Source organism: Pristis pectinata, chromosome 19 (genome assembly GCF_009764475.1).
Source record: "Pristis pectinata isolate sPriPec2 chromosome 19, sPriPec2.1.pri, whole genome shotgun sequence".
Lineage (NCBI taxonomy): Eukaryota > Metazoa > Chordata > Chondrichthyes > Rhinopristiformes > Pristidae > Pristis > Pristis pectinata.
The window spans coordinates 16,368,004-16,386,083 of NC_067423.1; positions in this window are offsets into that span (position 1 = coordinate 16,368,004).

Here is an 18,080-nt window from a genome sequence, read left to right on the forward strand (position 1 = left end):
CGCCTACCTGTTGCACAGCAAAACACAATAGGGTGGTGGGAAAGGAGCAGATTGTGGGCCTTGGAAACTGTTGATCATTTCCGCTTTCAGGTTTCCAAATGTTTACTGAGCTTCCAACGTATCATGTATTTGAAATCACATCACACAGTTCAAGTGTGAAAAAGGGGAGCTGTGGGCTGTGGACACTCTACACCTCGCGTAGCATGCCATTGTCTGGCTTAGCTACAGATATGTGGATATTTCCTGTGGTGACCCTAGATGGAACCTCAAAGGGCATGTCCCAGTTTTGTTTATTTGAACCATAGGAAAATCCATCAGAATAAATTGACACTGTGCGACTTGCCTGCTTTTGTTCATTCAAGTTCACCCTTCCCCCTCCTTTATCCATCATCCAATAATCTGCCACTCAGTTACAAGTGCTCAGGCCAAAAGTCAAGATACTTCTGTGTATTAGCCACAAGTCTAGGCTTGGCAATCTGGGCAAAGGCTAGCAGGAAGAACCGTGGGTCAGAAATACTCCATTACTGATGCTTACTGTTGGACAAAGCTTCATGAGAAATCTTTTGCAATTCAATGCCTGTAAAAAAAAATCATGAGTTGGAGTAAAATGGAATAAATGCTTTTGGTTTTGACAATTTTTTTATTTGTCATTTAGCCTTTCAGTAAATCCAGCCAATCGTTAATGTTGAGAATCTCTTTGGGTTGCTGAGAAGTATTCTGGAAATTTCAATTCACAACATTGCACTGCTAGTTTAGTGCTTTAAATAGAAACTATGAGTTCTGGAAATTTGAAGTGATAAGCAGTTAATGTAGAGAAACATATTTGACAGGAAATTACTTATCATTCCAGGTTCTGTTGGATCCAGCATCTTTGGATTACAGCCTAATTCCATTGAAATCAACAGTTTTAGAGGATCCACAGGCATCTTGTGCAGGACAAGTATTTTGCAATAGGGAAATTATTCTGGGCAACTGTAGAAGAAGCTTAACCTATAACATATGTAAGAGGAAGCAGAATGTGGTGTTTTCTTCCATAATCTCTATCCTGTTACCTTCAGCCCATGGTTGGAGGGAAGGCCAATATTCTGAACCCCTTTTGTCATAAATTGTCAGTACATTAATTGATTCATTCCCATTTTGACACTGGGCACTTGGTGTAGCTTTCCTATCACCCTTGAGATAGGGAGCTCTACTCCCTTTTGTGCAAAACATTTAATCCAGCAAAATAAACCAAGGTGCTCCATAAGGAGTGTAACCAGACAAAATTCCACATCAAATCGCTCAAGAAGATTTTGTGACAGTTGACCAAAAGATGGGTCTTTGAGTCATAGAGCAATACAGCACAGATAGAGGCCCTTCAGCCCAACAAGTTCAGGCTGACCATGGTGCCCACCCATCTGGTTCCAATTTCCTGTGTTTGGCCCATATCCCTCTAAGCCCCGCCTCTGCATGTACCTATTCAAGTGCTTCTTTAAATGATACCATTGTACCTGCCTCAACCACTTTCTCTGGCAGCTCTTTGCATGTACTCACCACCTTCTCTGTGGAAAAAGTCGCCCCTCAAGTCCCATATGTCCTTGTATACAGTTTTCGTCACATAACAGGGTGACCAAAACTGTACACAGTATTCCAAGTGCGGCCTCACCAATGACTTGTACAATTGCAACATGTCCCAACTCCTATACTCAGTGCTCTGACTGATGAAGGCCAGAGTGCTAAATGCCTTTTTCACCACCCTGTCTACCTGTGATGCCACTTTCAATGAACTATGCACTTGTACTCCTAGGTCTCTCTGTTCCATTACATTCCCTAATCCCCTCCCATTCATAGTACAAGTTGTACACTGGTTTGACTTACCAAGATGCATCACCTCACACTTACTTGCATTGAAATTCATTTGCCACTCCTTGGCCCACTTCCTTAACTGATCATGAGCCCCCTGTAATCTACGTTAACCTTCACTATCAACGTCTCCTAATTTTGTGTCATCTGCAAACTTACTGATCAAGCCTTGTGCATTTGCATCCAAATCATTTATATAAATAACAAAATATAAGGGTCCCAACACTGACTCCTGCGGCACACCACTAGTCAACGGCCTTCATTCCGAGAAACAACCTTCAACCAACACCCTCTGCTTCCTACCTCCGAGCCTATTTTGAATCCACCTAATTTGCTCTCCCTGGGACCTAACCAGACCGGCCTGCCATGCGGGACCTTATCGAAGGCCTTGCTTAAGTCCAAATAGACAACATTCACTGCCCTACCCTCATCTATTTTTTGGTTACCTCTGCGGGAAAAAAAAAACTCTAAAACGCTTGTCAAGCACAACTTTTCATGCACAAAGCCATGCTGACTCCTAATCAGACTCTGTCTATCCAAATACTGGTAGATCCTGTCCCTCAGAATTCCCTCCAGTAACTTCCCACTACTGATGTCAGGCTGACTGGCCTGTAGTTCCTTGGCTTGTCCCTGCTACCTTAAACAACAGAACAATATTAGCCACCTTCCAGTCTTTAAGAACTTCACCAGTGGCTAACAATGAAGCAAAAATCTCTGCAAGGGTCTCCACGATTTCTCCTCTAGCCTCCCACAAAGTCCTAGGATGCACTTGGTCAGGCCCTGGGGATTTATCCATTTAATGCACTTTAAGGCTGCAAATACCTCCTCCCTGGTAATACGAATGTCCTCCAAAACATCTCCATTAGTTTCCCTTATCTCTTGAGCAACCATGATTTTCTCCTCAGTAAACATCGGTGAGAAATATTTGTTAAAAATCCCACCCACCTCCTGCAGCTTGAGACATAAGCGGCCCTTCTGATCTTTAAGGGGACCTACTCTTTCTCTGTCCATCCTTTTAATATAGCTATAGAACCTCTTGGGATTTTCCTTAGCTTTACCTGCTAGATCCATCTCATACCCTCTCTTTGCCCTCCAGGTTTCCCTCTGAAACTATTAATCTTTTTATAGTCATCGAGGGATTCACTCATCCCGACCTCCTAAACACAATGTATGCTTCCTCCTTTTTCTTGACAAGAGCCTCAATATGTTGTCAGCCAAGGTTCCCTAAATGTGCCAGGTTTACACTTCACCCTAACAGGAACATGCCTGGACTCTTGATATCACACTCTTAAAAGCTTCCCACTTGCCATTTGTTCCTTTCCCTTTAAACAGGCTCACCCTGGTGACCTCTGTTATATCCTGCCTAATTCCCCCAAAAGTAGCCCTTATCGGGTCTTACAGCAGGTGGATAAACTTTAGTGAATGAACTCCAGAGCTTGGGGTTTAGGCAACCAAATGGCATGGCTGCTGGTGGCAAAATCACACTCAAAGATACACTGAAGTCCAAACTCGTGAGGTGCAGGGATCTGAAGGTTGTAGGTTTGAAAGGGGTTGCAAAGAAAGTGAGGGGGCATGAGGGATTTAAATGCAGTAATACAGTTTTTATGTATGAAATTGCTGCAGTTGGAGCCTTAAAGGCAGTGATATGGGTTATGATTCCAAGAATGGTGTATGAGGGGAGCTCAGTCCAATGTTAAAATGGCAGTAGAAAACTCCAAGTGGTTTATATTGCAATCTAAGAAATTTGGCAATCAAGAACTGAACAGAAAAGTGGAAAGCTTCCTCCATCTTAATACATGTACATTGGTGGTACCACTGGTTACTCAGCAGTGTTTATGTGCTATGTATTAAGGATGTTTCACAAAAGGTAGAAAATTATCACCAGGCCTCAAGAGTCTGCAGACTGGGTAAAATGTGCAAGTCAGATATACCCAACTGTTCTGCCAGGTAGATGTAACACGTGCCATGGCATTATTTTGAAAGAAAGACAGAAGTTTACCTGGTATCATGGCCAGTGTTTATCATTCAAGTAATATCACTAAACAAATGGGTTAGCTGGTTATTATCTCAATACATTTACTTTCATGTTTCCCAATACAGAGTTGTACCCCAAAGCTCTAGGATGTTCTGAGTTTGTGAGATACATCTTATTAATTTGTATTTTCTCATTTTTCATCTTTTTATTACTAAAATATGAATTGTCCTAACCAAGATAATTACGGTATGTTAGCCCATCTTTCCCAGTGACTCCCTATTCAAATATCTTCTCCATCTCCACTAGGGCACTTGGAGTAGGTGATAGGATACCCAAGAATATTAGTAGTAGTCTGTGCAATTAATCTAGAGTTTGGAGCGACATACTTAAAATCTTTGGGTTAATGGGAAGGAACTTACATGGGGAATGAGCTCAAGTTTCTTGTGGGACTTGATATCATAATTTCTAACCCAGAGGCATGATGGGTCCTATCAAATCAATTTGTCATCTAAGTGGAACTGGTGAAATTATAGAATAATAGAGAATGAAAGCCATTTTGGCCCAGAAATGCCTGTGAAGTCTTTCCCTACATTTTCTCAATAGCCCTTCAAAATGTACCCTTTCAAGAATTTGATGCAAGTTATTTAATTTGCTTCCACCATCCTTTATGTCAGTACATTCCAGGTTGTAACAATTGCCAGCTATTTAAAAAAAAAGAATCTCCTTGTTTTGCCAAATATGTACCTTGAAGGTGCGTTCTGTGCCAATGAAAACATTTCCCCCTTATTTATCCTGCAACACTGACACTAAATCCTTCTCTAACCTTTTTGTAGTGTATATGAATGTGAGTGTACCTTTATAAACTGTGCATGTGGTATGAGTTTTGATATATTGTTATACCAGTCACTGCTTCTAGTTAACTCTTGATAACCTTCAATAGAGCATGCTTTGTTGGTAGCTCTGTCCTTGCTATTTGCCTTAGAGAAAAGCAACACACAAAAGCTTAAAGATGCTACATTGTCATTGAGCTTGGGATGCTGCTACTTGTAATAAGCAAGTATGAGGTAATAGCACAGGAAGGTCACCAGCTAAAATGGTAGAGGGCAGACAGCAGATGTGGTGAATATGTCAGTGTCCTTGAGAGATCTCAGCCATTTGTTCTGTGTGTGGAATGAGTGGCGATGTTCTTGAGAATGAACAATATCATTGAGGTCCAGGGAGAGAAAACAGAATAGAGAAATGCAGCCATGCACAAAAAGGAGAAGGTAATACAGTTGCTGACAGTAGGGTCGGCAATACATGAGACTTTGATGAATTTATTAGCAGAATGAAGTACAGTCTCTTTTAAAGATGTTGGAGGTTATAAACCTGGCCAGATTGATACCTGATCAGACTACGGACACTGGCAAAGAGGTGCATCTGCAAGACCCTTTTTAGAACATGTGCTACGTGATCATTTGTGGACTGGTTGATGAGGGAATTCAGGTGAGTTTGACAGGGGAGACCTGACTTTTGAAGTGGTATGCAGAATTGTTTTTCATGGAGATGACCTTTAAGCATGCAAGACATTTCACTTGGAATGTAATTCTGGAGTGTGGGTGTTAGAAGAAAGTGGTGATGGCAGCAGCAGAGCCACTTCCTTTGTCACTACTTCATATCACATGGCCACAGAAAATGGCTGGGTGGAGTGATCTGAATCATCATCACCCTGGGCATATAAGCTACTTACAGTGATGCATAGAAGTGATTTTTTAATTAATGGAAGTGATATGGCTGTCATGTGATTCCTCCAACAATGGAGTTATGCAGCCTTTATGGAATCATGCCTTGAGACACCAATTACTCCTACAGAGAAGAAAAACATCTGCAGATTAAAAAAGGCACTTTGGCCATCATTTCTGAAGTTACTAACTTTAATAAATTTCATGCAGGCAGACATTTCACTTCAGGCATGGACTGTAAACCACTGGCAACCTTTGGTCCAAAGTTAGCCATTTTGATAAAGGTGACTGCATGACTGCAATATGGGGCTGTTGTGTTTTTGTCACAGTGGTCTACTACTGTGGATGCACCATCTGAGCTGACAAAGTCCTGCTCCATGTGTTAGGACTGCAGGCTACAACTGCTCACTTCCCCAATGCAAAAATGGATTTAGTCAACTTGTTCCTTCCAATGCATGCTTATTGATGTTTTTTCAGGTGGGGATGGACCATTTCCTAATGTGGAACAAAGCATATTTGAATTGCAGGTCACAACAAAGGAGACTGCTGAGGCCACTTTTACAGATGTCCCTTTTGAGACAAGTGTATGGATATGTCTCCTCAGGATAAAGTGAATTGGTACAGCACTGTGGAGATCAGACCTTTCTAGAGAAGGCAGCATGAGCCTGGTGAGTTAAGTGGGATAACAGTGTGGTGATCCTGAAGATACTCTAAGGATGCATACCAAAGGACATCTATATTCAGCAAATGGGAATTATTCATATGAAAGGTGCATTAGACTGGAGTGATCCGGACATTGAAGATCTGGTGAAGTTCTGCTCCAAGTGTCTGGACTGTAAGCCACAGCTGCTCACTTCACCAATGGAAGTGGTCAACTTGTCCCCTCCATTGGGTGCATACTGACTTTTTTTCAGGTAGAGATGAACCATTTCCTTGTGCTGGTTGGTAGCCACTTGAAAAGTTGCTGTTTGAGTTAAGCACAACAGAAAGGACCACAAAGGTTTTCAAGTCACTTTTTGCAACACATTACCTTCCTGAGGAACTGGGTTCTGGCAGGTCAAGTCGGCACGATTGTAATGCTCTGTTCTGACAAAGGGCTGCAGACCTGAAATGTTGACAGATCTCTTTCCACAGATGCTGCCTGACCTGAATTTTTCCAGCATCTGCAGTTTTTGTTTCTGATTCCTGGCGTCTGAAGTGTGTTTTTGATTTTCATTTCCTTTTGTTTTATGGAACTTGATGTATCTTAACATCCCCACTATATCTGGCATCTAATGGAGAGGCTAAATATTCTGTCCAGATGGTGAAGGGAACAATGAGTCACCCGTGGGCATTGTTTCTGCTCATATACAGGACCATCCAATATTTCACCAAAGGACGCTCCAGACTAGTTGTACAATGACTAAACTTGAGACAGTCTAGGTGGAGGAAAAGAGATGGCACATGTGACATGTGACCTCAACTGGGGGGGTGCGGTGGGGGGGGGGGGGGTTCTCCGTGTGTGCCCTGACCACTAAGCTTTAGAGGATTAGCAAAATGAAGCCATGGGGAGATTGTAGAAGTACTGTATTAATAACAGGATTGGTTCCATGATACAAACTTATTAAACAGGAGAGGAAGAAGGCCATTCAGCTGCTAAAGCCTGCTCCACCATTTAATAAGATAATGACTAGTTTGACTGTAACCTCGAATCTCCATTCCCCTCTATCCTTGGTAATCATTGATCCTTTTGCTTGTTGGTATCTATCTGTTCTGTCTCAATGGGCAACTTCCACCCCCTCCCTTTTCTTTTAAACAGTGTCCCCTAGTGCTAAATTTTCCCATAAAGAGGAAACACCCTCTCGACATCCAACATGTCAAAACTTCTCAGGACCTTTTATGTTTCAATCGAGTCACTTCCTAGTCCAGCAGATAGAAACAATGCCTGTCTGCCCTTCCCTCATAAACCAACCCACTCATACAATGTACTAGTCTAGTAAACCTTCCCGGAATTGCTTTCAACATATTAACATCCTTCCTTAAATAAGGAGGCCAATATTACACACCAGTGCTCCAGATGTAGTCTCACCAATGTCCCATTTGACTGAAAGTTACCGACCTAATTTTGTATTCCATTCTGCTTGCAATAAATGGTAGCATGCTATTAGTTTTTCTAATTACTTGCTGTACGTGTATACCAGCCTTTTGTGAATCATACACATGGACTCCCAGATTGCTCTGCATCTCAGGGCTCATGATGGACAGGCATGGGTCAGGAGGCTCAGGAGGTCTGAAACCAAGTCGATGAAACTAAGCCTATCAGAGGAGGTAACAGCAGATTTCAGCTTGTGAAGGTTGTGGAAGTTGAAAGATCCCTGAGATTAAGAAAACCTGTACATTGAATAAATGTATTGTTGATAACTATGTAAATATTTTAACTATTATAAAGTCACCTCTATGTAAATGAGTAATAATATATGCAGATAGTGGTCATTCACATTGGTGTGTCTCTTCACTAAGGGTGAGTAATGCTATATACAAGGTCTCCCCAGGTTACAGAAGACTTGACTTGTGGAAATCCAAGTTTAGGCACGTCCTTCCATAAATTTTTAAAGAACTTTTCAAGATAGAAAAGTTTGTTACAGAAATGCAAACATCTCCAGGAGTTATGGAATAGGGGTAGCAGGTGGTTAATTAAAAAGACAGCTAGTCTTCAAGAAAGAAGTTTCCATGAAATCTCCCTGCAGTAGTCAAACTGACACTATTCTCTGTTAATAAAAACTGGCTGCAGGTTCACAGCGGGTGGTCACTTAAGAGATTTGCTTTGGAAACTGACAAGGCAATCTCCTCTATTGACACTTGTAAAATACTTTACCCATTGATATTTTAAAGCCATTGAAATTAGCCATTGGATGTGGTACATTTTGGTTCTGTACCATTGTAACTACATAGGGGAAGAGAATAAATGTTCACATTAATCGACCCTCACTCAAATTGTTCTTTTCTGACTTATGGAAAATTCAGATTACATCTCAGGAATGGAACCCTTACAAAATTCGTGGACTGTCTGTATATGAATGTGAGTGTACCTTTAAAAACTGTGTATGTTATGTGGTATGGGTTTTGATAGACCTGCACAGGCCCGTGTTGGTATTTACTAATCTACAACTAATATGGGAATCCATGCAGAAAGACAGAGGGAAGCAAAGCAGAGATCAGAGCAAATGTTAGAAAAGAGAAAAGTAAGAGTGGAGTACAGAAAAGTCAAATGCAAAGGACACAAAGGTTATTAGATTCTAAAAGGACAATGAGTGTAAGGGCACTTTATCTGAATGCCTGTAGTATTCGAAACAAGGTCAGTGAACTCGTGGCACAAATCAGTACAAAAGGATATGATTTAGTGGCCATTAGAGAAACGTGGTTGCAGGGTGGAGATCATTGGCCATTAAATATCCAAGAGTATTAGATAATATGGAAGGATAGGCAGGAAGGTAAGGAAGGTGGGGTAGCGCTCTTAATATAGAATGAGATCAGGGCGATAGTGAGAGACGATATAAGATCTCAGGAGCAGAATGCTGAGTCCAATTGGGTAGATATTAGGAATAGTAAGGGAAAAAAAATCACTGGTGGGAGTTGTCTATAGGCCACCGAATAATAACATTATAGTGGCACAGGCTATAAACAAGAAATATTTGATGCATGTAAGAATGGAACGGCAGTTGTCATGGGGGACTTTAACTTGCACATAGATTGGGTGAATCAAGTTGGTCAAGGCAGCCTTGAGGCAGAGGACTTCATAGAATGCATCCATGATAGCTTTCTTGAACAGCATGTCAGTGAACCTACAAGGGAACATGCTATCTTAGCTCTGGTCCTGTGCAATGAGACAGGTAAAATTAACGATCTTGTAGTTAGGAATCCTCTTGGAAAGAGTGATCGTAGTATGATTGAATTTCTCATACAAATAGACGGTGCAATAGTTCGATCTAAAACCAGTGTATTATGCCTAAACAAAGGAGACTACAACATGATGGAGGAAGAGTTGGCTAGTGCAGACTGGAAACACAGACTATATGGTGGGACAGTTGAGGAACAGTGGAAGACTTTCAAAGAGATTTTTCATGGTGCTTAACATAAGTATATTCCAGTTAAAAGCAAGCACAGTCAGGGTGGGGAGAGCCAGACTTGGATAACTAAGGAAATAAAGGAAGGCATCAAGCTAAAAGCTCATGCGTACAAAGTCACCAAGAGTAGTGGAAAACTGGAAGATTGGGAAAACTTTAAAAAGCAACAAAGAACTATTAAGCAAGCAATAAGGAAAGGGAAGATAGATTATGAAAGTAAACTAGCACAGAATATAAAAACATAGTAAAAGCAGAAAAGGGCAGCTAAAGTGAACGTAGGTCCCTTGGAAGGTGAGAAGGGGGAATAAATATTGTGTAATTTGGGAATTTCGAGGCCTTGAATGACTATCTTGTGTCGGTCTTCATGGTGACGGATACATCTAACATGCTGAAGAGATGTTATGGATGCGAAGGGAGGTGAAGACCTCGATGCAATGGCTGTCACCAAAAGGGTAGTGCTGAGCAAACTAGTGGGTCTAAAGATAGACAAGTCCCCTGGTCCTGATGGGATGCACTCCCAGGGTACTAAAAGACATGGCAGAAGTTATAGTAGAGGCGTTTGTGATAATTTACCAAAATTCTCTGGACTCTGGGCAGGTCCCGGCGGATTGGAAGACAGCGAATGTCACGCCACTGTTTAAAAAAGGATGTTGGCAGAAGGCAGGTAACTATAGGCCAGTTAGATTAACTTCTGTAGTCGGGAAAATGCTTGAAGCTATCATTAAGGAAGAAATAGTGAGACATCTGGACAGAAGTGGTTCCATCAGGCAGACACAGCATGGATTCAGGAAGGGCAGGTCCTGTTTGACAAAGTTACTGGAGTTCTTTGAGGATATAATGAGCGCAATGGATAGAGGGGAACAGGTGGATATTGTATACTTGGATTTCCAGAAGGCGTTTGATAAGGTGCCTCATAAAAGACTTAGCCATAAGATAAGGATGCATAGAGTTGAGGGTAAGGTATTAGCATGGATAGAGGATTGGTTAACCAATAGAAGGGAGAGAGTTGGGATAAATGGGTGTTTCTAAGGTTGGCAATCATTAGTGAGCGGGGTGCTGCAGGGGTCGGTGCTGGGCCCGCAACTGCTCATGATATACATTAACGATTTGGAAGAGGGGACCGAGCGTAGTGTATCTAAGTTTGCTGATGACACTAAACTGAGTGAAAAAGCAAATTGTGCAGAGGATGCAGAGAGTCTGCAGAGAGAAATAGATGGGTTAAATGTGTGGGCAAGAGTCTGGCAGAGGGAGTACAATGTTGATAAATGTGAGGTCATCCACTTTGGAAGAAAAAATAGAAGATCAGATTATTATTTAAATGGTGAAAGACTACAGCATGCTGTTGTGCAGTGGGACTTTGGAGTGCTTGTGCATGAATCATAAAAGGTTGGTTTGCAGGTGCAACAGGTTATCAAGAAGGCAAATGGATTTTTGGTCTTCATTGCTGGAGGGATTGAATTTAAGAGCAGGGAGGTTATGTTGCAACTGTACAGGGTACTGGTGAGGCCGCACCTGGAGTACTGCGTGCATTTCTGGTCTCCTTACCTGAGAAGATATTTGGAGGCAGTGCAGAGGAGGTTCACCAGGTTGATTCTGGAGATGAGGGGGTTAGCCTATGAGGAGAGATTGATTCACCTGGGACTATATTCACTGGAATTCACAATAATGAGAGGGGATTTTATAGAAACACAAAATTATGGAAGGGATAGATAAGATAGAGGCAGGAAGGTTGTTTCCACTGGTAGGTGAGACTAGAACTAGGGGACATAGCCTCAAGATTTGGGGGAATAGATTTAGGGGGAAGAGATGAGGAGAAACTGCTTTTCCCAGAGAGTAGTGAATCTGTGGAATTCTTTGCCCAAGGAAACAGTAGAGGCTACCGCACTAAGTATATTTAATACACAGTTAGGTAGATTTTTGCATAGTAGGGGAATTAAGGGTAATGGGGAAAAGGCAGGTAAGTGGATCTGAGTCCACGGCCAGATCAGACTTAACCTTATTGAATGGAGGAGCAGGCTCAACGGGCCAGATGGCTGACCCCTGCTCCTATTTCTTATGTTCTTAAATATTAACTATCTTCCATAAAAAAATATGGTAGCTCTGTCATTTGTTACTTATCACAGTGAATAATAACACAAAACGGCCCATGGACCACCATACTTCTGTGCTCTGAGGAGAATAAACCCAGTTCTTTGGATCTCTCTGTGTACCTTTCTGCAGCTTTGAAATCCTTCGTCATGTGTGGTGCCTTAAATTGCACTGTAACTGGCTGTAACCAATAAAATAGTGAGATCTTCTTTAATTAGAGATTTGAATAGAACTTGAATTCCAAGATTTTCCAGGGGTTGCACTATGACTGTTTCTTGCTAAAAAGTAGTGGGATGGACACAGGAGTACGTTAAAGTCTGCCACAGGAAAAACTTGTTCTTCCCTAAGATTTCAATGTCTCAGTGTGCAAAGTACTAGCTGTTTGACTGACCTTAGTCTCTAGCAAGCTGGGTAGCCCCCAGATAAATATTGTTGAGAAATGGAGAGGGACAAGTTTCATGCTGCAAGATTAAAAAGTGCATTGAGAAGGTGGAAGTTTTCAGATTTCGCCAAGAGGTTACAAAAGCCCTAGCTTTGAGCAAAGGCTCCCCATTCCAGTCTTTTAACAGGGAAAGTACGCTGGACAGAAAATATTGATCACTGTTGGTAATATAATCATGAAGCTGAATTCAGACATGCTCGTGAACAAATATATAAATAGAAACATCCTAGTTAGCTTTCATCAGAATTTATCTTCAATAGATTGGATGTGACCTGCTAAATTACTGCCAAGCAATGAATATTAACAAACTGCATTTATGCAATTTACTTAATATAGTAAAACATTCCATGGCACCTTACAGCAATAATTACCAAACAGAATTTGAGAACAGCATGCAAGGAGATATTAGCAAAGTAACCAAAACTTGTTGTAAATCATTTCTGTTCTTACGTCAGTGTAGTACCTGTATTTAAAGAGCTTGTATGTCGGAATCTGTATGTGTTGGGTGGGGTGTTGTGTGTTTATGTTTAAACCTCGATGATGCTGTCAATTGTCCAATTGCTCCTCAACATTAAATGCACACTCTATTGGATCAGTGCCTCTGCTGACTCAGTGTGTTTTGGCTGAAGCTAATCCCTTGTCACATTATTTAAAATTAGGTCAGGTCATTGCTTCTTAAAGGAGAACTGTTCTACTTAAACCTGCAGGGGGACCCTGCCACTTCATTTTCTTTCAAGGGATTTCCTTTGCCTAATGACTGATGACACATGAAACATAAAATGTGATCTATAAAGTTTGTATGCTACTTGTGTTTTTACTTAAGCCCCTGATATTTTGATCCCAAAAATGGTAAAACTACTCTGTGTCCAACCTTCACCCTCCTCCGCCCCCACAGTATCTCTACCCAAACATGGACTACTCTTGTTTCTTCTTGGAATGCAGTCGGAAGTGTTGGAATGATGTGTCACGGAGCTTGGGACAGAACCCCCTTCATGTCAAATCTTGCACCCTCATGGTGCAAGGAGGTGCTTTAATGGATTCTGGGAGTTCAACATCTGGTCTCTGATGTGTGTACAGAGACAAAGAGAAAAAAGTCAACCCTGAGAATGAAATGTTTCTACACTTACTTGTTCAGTTCATGCTTCTCCTAATATGAAAGTTTCAGAACCATCATTAACAATTTACACCATTGTTAAGATCACCTATTTCTATATCTATAACATTGGCCAACTCCACTCCTGCCTGAGGTGATCTGTTGCTGAAATTGTTGTAGACACTTTTGCTAGCTCTTTACCATTTTACCATTCCAATTCATTCATGGTTGGCCTTCTTTCTTTTGCCTCTTTTTTACCCAGTTACAGTAAATTAGACTTTGAGTTATAAAGATTCTAGTCAAAGTGGCAACTCCCAGTTGCAATAGATTTCAATCTAAATTAATGTAGAGACACATCGCATTTACTATAGTTTCCAATCATTTACAGTAGATCTCCATCAGAGTTACAGAGATCTGTCTGAATTACAGTGGGGTAATGATTTTTCTGCTTTGAGGCAGACCTGGGCTACTGGAGTCAGCAGATACAACAGATGGGTCTGATCGTCTCTTAGCAATTAACAGGCACCACCTGAGTGACTGCTTCTATACCAGTGCACTCTGATTCCATTCTTCTGTTTTCAACAAATTATTCTTCAATCTGCACACTTCTTTTTTAAAATTTGTTCCTTCTGCCAAACTGTTGAAAACATGGAAACATTTTTAAACTGTAGAGAAACGAAAAACATCCTGCTAGATCAACCCCCCAAGACCACCCCTTCCATAAACTAGCTTGTGATGAAAACTCCATGTATCGTATCTAGTCACCCCAGCTCTGCAGACTAGTAATTCCCAACTTTACAAGTAGAGGCATTCAAAATTATGAAAGGTATTGATAGAGAAAATATGGTGAAATTATTTCCAGGGGCAAACCTGTCAGTATCCAGGGGTCATAGATTTAAGATAATTGGCAATTTGGAGATATGCTTTACTATTCAAGTTATTATCATCAGGAGTTCTGCACACAAAATGCTGGAGGAACTCAGCAGGTCAGGCAGCATCTATGGAGGGAAATAAACAGTTGACGTTTCGGGTCAAGACCCTTCATCAGGACTGGAAAGGAAGAGGGAGGGGGAGGAGCACAGACTGGCAGGTAATAGGTGAGTCCAGGTGAAAGGGAGAAGGTGAGTGGGAGGGGGAGTGGGAGCGGGAGGGGGAGCAGGTGGGAGTCAGAGGGATGAAAGGGGAGATGAAAAGGAGTGATGTAAGAAGCTGAGGGGTGATAGATGGAAGAGGCAAAGGGCTGAAGAAGTCAGAATGCGCTAGGGGTGGACAGTAGACCATGGAATAAAAGAAAGGAGGTGTAGAATAGGAGGGAGGCCATGAGGGTGGGGGAGGGGAAAGAGAAGGGGTGAGGGGGCCACAGGAATGAGGGAAAACAAAAGGGAGGGAGGGAGGGGGAAACAGAGGGGCGGGGTTACCGGAAATTAGAGAAATCAATGTGGATGCCGTCAGGTTGGAGACTCCCAAGGCAGAGTTGTTTATCCAACCTGCATCTGACCTCAGCATGGCAGGACAGGAGGCCATGGATAGACATTTCAGTGTGAATGCATTGCCTGGAGAATTGATAGAAAGAGATTCAGTAGTAACCAACATCAGAGTATTGGATATATTTCATTAAAAGTAAAAAAAAAAGTTTTACAGGAAAAGAAAACAGAATTGGGACCACTTGTGAGGGAGTCAGCACAGTATTGGTGGGAAGAACAGCCTTCTTCTGTGCTGCATGATTCTGTGACTATGAAAATGGAACTTGATCACAGTAACCTGCTTGAACTGGAACAGTGTAGAACCTTAGACAGGATGTGCACTAGGACCCTGCAGACACAATGTCCTTATAACTGAATCAGGTGCAAGTACCTGGTAAACCAAGGGCACCATAGTTACTGATGCTGGTGTGTTGACAGAGCAGTTCCCTGTGTGAGTTGTGGGTGGTGGTGTGGGCATGGACTTATTGCTGGTCCCTCACCAGAAAGACTGCACAGCTGCTCCAGACCAGAAGTACAACTATACCAATGGGAATGTTTTGAAACATCAGAAAGCCAGGAGTTCAATGCCACAGGAGTGTGCAGTTACAACAGGCGAGTCTGACTTTCTCCATCAATTAACTGTCACTGCCTAAGCAAGAGCTTGGTATCTGATTTTATTCAGTCTATGATTTAATGCAGTCTGATTTTATTCTTCTGTTTTTAAACAATTGTTCTCCAATCATATAATTGTATTAAGCACATTTTCTTTTTATTCAAACTGTTGGAAAACTGCAACTGGTTTAACCTGTAGAGAAATTATAGAAAATATCTACCTCTGCCTTAAAAAACATTTTATGACTTTGCTTCCATTGCACTTTGCACTTTGAGGCAAAGAATTCTCAAGACTTACAACCTTCTAAAACAAAAAAAACTCACCTCTTACTTTTAAAATGACCTCTAGTTCTAGATTCACTCATCAGGGGAAATGTCCTCTCCACATCCACCATGTCGAGACCCCTTAGGAATTTGTATATTTCAATCAAATCACTTCTCACTCTTGTAAACTGCAATGGGTATGAGCCTAACCTGTCCAACCTTTCCCCACTTCAGGCGTAGACTAATAAACCTCTGAACTGCTTTCAAAATATTCACATCCTCCCTTAAGTAATGTGATGATTATCATATACAGTATTCTAGATCTGGTCTCACCTTGTATAACTGAAGCATATCCTCCTGCTTTTGTATTCAATGCTAACATGCTATCAGCTTTTCCAACTACTGGAAAAGCTGCATGTCAGCTTTTTGCAAATCATGCACTTGCACACCCAGATTACTCAGCATTGCACAGCTCCATAATCGCTCACCGTTTAGAAAATAAACTGTTTTATTTTTCCTGTCAAAGTGGAGAATTTCACATTTTCCCCACATTATACTCCATTTGACAGATCTTTACCCACTCACTTCATCTATACCTCTTTCTGGCCTTCTTACTTACTCACCACTTACTTTCCGACCTATCCTTCTGTTATCAGCAAACTTGCCAGCCGTACCTGTTGTTGAGTCTATTATGTGATATTTTGTAAACTTTTTTTGAAAGATCATGCACACAATACAACTTCATTACCCTTATCAGCTCTTCATTATTTCATCATAGTTGGTCAGCCTGGATTTGCCTTTGACAAATTTCTGCAGGCTTTTATTTATGGGTGTCTGTTCTTCAAACAAGAATTAGTACTGTCCCAGATTAATGTCTGTACCACCAATATTAGGTTAAATGTCATAATAGGCAGATTTATCCCTCTCCCATTTGTAGACATCCTATTCTCCAATACCTCTCCCATCTTCCGGGAAGAATAAAACATTTTGACCAGAACCCCCAGAATTTCCATGCTTGCTTCCCTCTGCAACTTACAGCCACAGAGTCATATAGGTACCACCACATCCATGCTGACTATTGAGCATCTATCCACACTAATGTCATTTACCAGCACTTGGTCCATAGCCTTCTATGCCTTGGGGACTCAAGTGCTTGTCCAAGTACTGATTAAATGTTGTAGGAGTACCTGTCTCCACCACCCAATCAGTCAGTGTGTTCCAGATTCCAGCCATCCTCTCAGTCCAAAAGATGTATCTGATCCAGACTGGTTGTCTTTACTCAAAAACATTTAGAGTTTATGATCTTTGACTTCTGAAAGGAAGGAAAAAATCTGTCTATTGCAGCTTTGGAATTTACAGTCTTTGACATCTGTTGAATTTACTTTTTGAATTGTCACTTACTAGTCATCTTTACTACTTGACAATTTTTTAAGTAGCTCCTCTTTCTCTTTATTCAATCCAGTATTTGTAATATCTCCTACTTTATGGCTATTCTGGCAGTGTCCTCTTCTCCAGCAAAGGCAGATGCAAAACACTCAACCTAACCATGCCCTTTGGCTCCAATAGACTTTCTCCCAGTTGGTTCCTTATCAACACATCCTTCCTTTGTCTATCATTTTACCATTTATGTGTCTGTAAAGTACATTTTATTTAGATTTCATATCTAATCACTCTGCATCCCTCATTTCTGTTTCACTTCCCTTCTGTGTTTTATCCTGCATGATTCATTCCTGTATCACGAACTGGTCATTTAATATGTACTTTGCTTCTGTTTTATTTACAATTCCTTTAGCCCTATAGTGAGCTCTTTAGCTCTCTTTCTGTTTCATGTGAATGTGTTTACTCTGTACCCAATCTATCTTTTTCATTGCTCAATGACTGCATTAACAGCTAACCCTTGCTTTCAGTCCATATGTACATTTACTTAATAAATACATTCAAAATTCAGTAACCAAGGAAATAAAACCCACATGATAAAGAAAGAAACAATGTTTGATCTTATCACTTTGCTAACAAATGCTTTAGAAGATTATAGATCTCATGCCTCGGTGTGCGAATAACAGTACTGAGACTACAGGACCTACACTCCATTCCTTCTTTTTTTAATTCACTAATCAGAAATGCAATTTGTCACAGATGGCTAATGATTAACATTTTGAACAATGTGACTTCCAACCACACATGCACTAAACTTGTGACCCATATCTCAACTATTCAGAGACCCCCAATTTACCTACTCTAGCCAGTGACTGCCAGTCCAACTTTCACTAACTTTGTGACACTCAGCCCAATTAACTAGTTACTCTCTGATCTCTAATCCAGCTGGTGTCCCAGCCATATGTACACTAGCCTGAACTTGCTGCCCATTTACTCTAAATGATGACGAACCCATGTATTCCTTTAGCAGAAATGAGTAAATTTATAGTTAATGTCAGGATTAAGGATGATAAATATGATTAAATATTTCAAGTTCTTAA